Below are 5,656 nucleotides of genomic sequence, written 5' to 3'. Positions count from 1 at the left end.
TTCTTCCGAATCAGATACGTTTGAGTCCAGCGACTGTAATCGTCTGTAAAAGTAACAAAATAACGAGCACCACCCTTAGACTCAATTCTCATAGGCCCGCATACATCTGTATGTACGATGTCCAGCAGATTTGAGGATCGATTAGGGCGTCTTGGAAACGAGGCGGTAGCAAACTTGCCAGAGATGCAAATTTTGCATGGGTTATTGCAAAGCCAGTAGATACATATAAAGTACCGACACGGGTGACATTTAGTGACACTGACAGCACCAGTAGCAATGGGTCCGTCAACAGATGTCGCTATTTAAGATATTTTTAAAATTTGCCTTTGATTTTCACGGAGTGTTTTAATGTCTTTTTGTTGCAAAACGGAACCATGATTGAAAAAGATAGATTCACATATTAAAAAAATACATATGTTGGAATCGCATTCCATCTCAGCACCTTTTTGTCAGATCTCCCTTCAAACTGATCAGGTGCAAAATGTTTCTAAAAATAGGCGAAATGTATTAAACTATGTATGTACGAAATTTAAAGATATGAATGCTCTTGTATGAAAATACTAACTTCGCAAAGTCGAACGTTTTCGGATAATTTTCTTCGTCCAATATTTAGAATCCAAGCCTTATATCGGCTTTTATTCGATATAGGCAAACGGTAAAAGCTTACTCCAGAAAAGTTTCGGCAATTAAGGGCACAACAAGACGGCATTATTGCTGAATAATTTTCAAATGGACTTTTTAAATTTCGATCGTAGCGCCTCGAGCGGAATTCTAATCGTTAGTGGTGCTGTCATCCGAAGCTGTCACCCGTGTCGGTACTTTATATGTATCTACTGGCTTTGGGTTATTGGTACTCACAGCGCCTTTTAATTTCGCACCAGTAACGAGATTTTCCTTCATCATTACTTCCAAATCTTTGAAGTTTAAATGACCAAAACGTCGATGCCAATTGTTAAAAATGTCACATGTCATAGTGACAGATGTAGCACATGCTTTCTGGTGATTTTCTCGAAGATAGAATAGGTCTCCATCTCGATCTGCTATCATCTTGACACGTCCACGACGATCTTGGATGAATGCCCGATTCTTCGTAAAAAGAACTTCACGATTCTTGTCCACGATCTTCGCAATTGACAACAAATTTGTTCTGAAATCAGGAGCATACAGAGTATTTTTCAATTCAATCTTCTTTGCTTGATTTCCGACGGAGGTTAGTATGTTCACGCTTCCTTTCGCAATTGCCTGAGTTGTTGCGTTACTTGCCAATTTCAGCTGGCATTGAGCTTTTTCTGAATTGATGAACAACTCCTTGTCGTTGCAAATGTGTGATGTACATCCGCTGTCCAAACACCATTTATCGTTAGTTTTCCCCGAAAAATAAGCTTCATGAACAAGTCCAGCCTTTTGGTTTTCTTCTCTCTTCTTTTTGAAGCAATCAGCAGCCTTGTGACCACGTTTACCGCAATAATTACACTTGTAGGTAATTTTGGGCTTCGAAGATTTTTCGTCTTGTTTCTTGTAGTTGTCTTTTGCTGAGTTTGAATCCCTTGAGAAATGTTTAGAGAACATGACACCGCCGGTTGAACTTCCGTCAAGTTTCTGATTCCGTGCGTCATTCTCCTCGACAATCTTCACCTTTAGATTTTCCACATGAGGTAAGCTATCTCTGGACTCGATAGCGCATCGAAAATTCTCAAAACTACTAGGTAAACTGTATAGCAACATGATGGACAACAGATCACCATTTATCTCGATGTTCATTCCTTGTAATTTATCGACTGTGTCCATAAATTTTGCTACGTGTTCACGAACGTCGTCATCTTCGCGCATCTTGTGTTGTATCAATTGCTTTAATAACGTTGCCTTGCGTGCCGGTCCTTTGGATTCATATATGGATTCTAGTTTCATCCATATCTCTCGCGAAGTCTCACAACTGCGAATCTGCCTAAGTTCCGATGCGTTCATGGCGAGGATTAAGTCTAATTTCGCTTTGCGATCGGCGGCGATCCATTTCTTTTGCTCCTCTTCCGTGACAGCACGAGCTTCACCTTCACCGGTAATTTGGGGTTTAGGCTTTTCGCCGGATACATATGACCAAGTATCATTCTTGATTAGGAGGGCTTCTACCTGGATCTTCCACGTATCATAATTGCTTTTATTTAACATTTCAAATCTTGTTGAATTTGTGAAAATCATTTCCACTAAATTGCGTTAGATTTTGCACGATAGCAGTCTTCAAATTTCAATTAATCGTGAACCTGTTTGTACTGGGCCCATAACCTGTGAGAGTTTCAATGAATCAGCAATACAGGATCAGCGAACACGAAATTCTTTTTTATTATGACAACTCAAAAGTACAATTGTTTTTGTTATTATATGCCTACTATGTAATACAACACATGGCAACACCAAAGGGTAAAATTGCCAAACTCTAACAGTATAGGATGAGTTGAAGTCAGGCAAAGGGAAAGTTCCGGCCATAGACCCCATTTGTTGGTGTGGGAGCCAAAAATACGCAAAAATATGAGTTTTTTGGTGTTTTGTGAATTTCTCTTAAACGAAAAAAGTGAGGTAAAATTTTTTCGACTCAGAAGAAGCGCATTGAAAAGAGGAATCCAGCGGTGTATAATTCATTATCAAATTATGTTTAATAAGGGAGCTACGGACGTTTAAATGTTTTTTCCGGGTGCAAATTTGATAGAAGGAAGGGGGTCATGGTTTTTTCGAAAAAAATGTTTGTCGCCGATTCGAACGAAATTGCGGTGAGTTATTGTATAGGATGAGTTGAAGTCAGGCAAAGGGAAAGTTCCGGCCATAGACCCCATTTGTTGGTGTGGGAGCCAAAAATAGGAAAAAATATGAGTTTTTTGTGAATTTCTCTTAAACGAAAAAAGTGAGGTAAAATTTTTTCGACTCAGAAGAAGCGCATTGAAGAGGAATCCAGCGGTGTATAATTCATTATCATATTATGTTTAAGAAGGGAGCTACGGACGTTTAAATGTTTTTTCCGGGTGCAAATTTGATAGAAGGTAGGGGGTCATGGTTTCTTCGAAAAAAATGTTTGTCGCCGATTTGAACGAAATTGCGGTGAGTTATTGTATAGGATGAGTTGAAGTCAGGCAAAGGGAAAGTTCCGGCCAGAGACCCCATTTGTTGGTGTGGGAGCCAAAAATAGGCAAAAATATGACTTTTTTGTGAATTTCTCTTAAACGAAAAAAGCGAGGTAAAATTTTTCAACTCAGAAGAAGCGCATTGAAAAGAGGAATCCAGCGGTGTATAATTCATTATCATATCATGTTTAATAAGGGAGCTACGGACGTTTAAATATTTTTTCCGGGTGCAAATTTGATAGAAGGTAGGGTAATGGTTTTTTCGAAAAAAATGTTTGTCGCCGATTCGAACGAAATTGCGGTGAGTTATTGTATAGGATGAGTTGAAGTCAGGCAAAGGGAAAGTTCCGGCCATAGACCCCATTTGTTGGTGTGGGAGCCAAAAATAGGAAAAAATATGAGTTTTTTGTGAATTTCTCTTAAACGAAAAAAGTGAGGTAAAATTTTTTCGACTCAGAAGAAGCGCATTGAAAAGAGGAATCCAGCGGTGTATAATTCATTATCATATTATGTTTAAGAAGGGAGCTACGGACGTTTAAATGTTTTTTCCGGGTGCAAATTTGATAGAAGGTAGGGGGTCATGGTTTTTTCGAAAAAAATGTTTGTCGCCGATTCGAACGAAATTGCGGTGAGTTATTGTATAGGATGAGTTGAAGTCAGGCAAAGGGAAAGTTCCGGCCATAGACCCCATTTGTTGGTGTAGGAGCCAAAAATAGGAAAAAATATGAGTTTTTTGTGAATTTCTCTTAAACGAAAAAAGTGAGGTAAAATTTTTTCGACTCAGAAGAAGCGCATTGAAAAGAGGAATCCAGCGGTGTATAATTCATTATCATATTATGTTTAAGAAGGGAGCTACGGACGTTTAAATGTTTTTTCCGGGTGCAAATTTGATAGAAGGTAGGGGGTCATGGTTTTTTCGAAAAAAATGTTTGTCGCCGATTCGAACGAAATTGCGGTGAGTTATTGTATAGGATGAGTTGAAGTCAGGCAAAGGGAAAGTTCCGGCCATAGACCCCATTTGTTGGTGTGGGAGCCAAAAATACGCAAAAATATGAGTTTTTTGTGAATTTCTCTTAAACGAAAAAAGTGAGGTAAAATTTTTTCGACTCAGAAGAAGCGCATTGAAAAGAGGAATCCAGCGGTGTATAATTCATTATCATATTATGTTTAATAAGGGAGCTACGGACGTTTAAATGCTTTTTCCGGGTGCAAATTTGATAGAAGGTAGGGGGTAATGGTTTTTTCGAAAAAAATGTTTGTCGCCGATTCGAACGAAATTGCGGTGAGTTATTGTATAGGATGAGTTGAAGTCAGGCAAAGGGAAAGTTCCGGCCATAGACCCCATTTGTTGGTGTGGGAGCCAAAAATACGCAAAAATATGAGTTTTTTGTGAATTTCTCTTAAACGAAAAAAGTGAGGTAAAATTTTTTCGACTCAGAAGAAGCGCATTGAAAAGAGGAATCCAGCGGTGTATAATTCATTATCATATTATGTTTAATAAGGGAGCTACGGACGTTTAAATGTTTTTTCCGGGTGCAAATTTGATAGAAGGTAGGGGTCATGGTTTTTTCGAAAAAAATGTTTGTCGCCGATTCGAACGAAATTGCGGTGAGTTATTGTATAGGATGAGTTGAAGTCAGGCAAAGGGAAAGTTCCGGCCATAGACCCCATTTGTTGGTGTGGGAGCCAAAAATAGGAAAAAATATGAGTTTTTTGTGAATTTCTCTTAAACGAAAAAAGTGAGGTAAAATTTTTTCGACTCAGAAGAAGCGCATTGAAAAGAGGAATCCAGCGGTGTAAAATTCATTATCATATTATGTTTAAGAAGGGAGCTACGGACGTTTAAATGTTTTTTCCGGGTGCAAATTTGATAGAAGGTAGGGGGTCATGGTTTTTTCGAAAAAAATGTTTGTCGCCGATTCGAACGAAATTGCGGTGAGTTATTGTATAGGATGAGTTGAAGTCAGGCAAAGGGAAAGTTCCGGCCATAGACCCCATTTGTTGGTGTGGGAGCCAAAAATAGGAAAAAATATGAGTTTTTTGTGAATTTCTCTTAAACGAAAAAAGTGAGGTAAAATTTTTTCGACTCAGAAGAAGCGCATTGAAAAGAGGAATCCAGCGGTGTATAATTCATTATCATATTATGTTTAATAAGGGAGCTACGGACGTTTAAATGTTTTTTCCGGGTGCAAATTTGATAGAAGGTAGGGGGTCATGGTTTTTTCGAAAAAAATGTTTGTCGCCGATTCGAACGAAATTGCGGTGAGTTATTGTATAGGATGAGTTGAAGTCAGGCAAAGGGAAAGTTCCGGCCATAGACCCCATTTGTTGGTGTGGGAGCCAAAAATAGGAAAAAATATGAGTTTTTTGTGAATTTCTCTTAAACGAAAAAAGTGAGGTAAAATTTTTTCGACTCAGATGAAGCGCATTGAAAAGAGGAATCCAGCGGTGTATAATCCATTATCATATTATGTTTAAGAAGGGAACTACGGACGTTTAAATGTTTTTTCCGGGTGCAAATTTGATAGAAGGTAGGGGGTCATGGT

The sequence above is a fragment of the Tenebrio molitor genome, chromosome 3 (genome assembly GCF_963966145.1).
Source record: "Tenebrio molitor chromosome 3, icTenMoli1.1, whole genome shotgun sequence".
Lineage (NCBI taxonomy): Eukaryota > Metazoa > Arthropoda > Insecta > Coleoptera > Tenebrionidae > Tenebrio > Tenebrio molitor.
The sequence above is the reverse complement of the archived record's forward strand: the minus strand, read 5'-3'. Positions refer to the sequence as shown.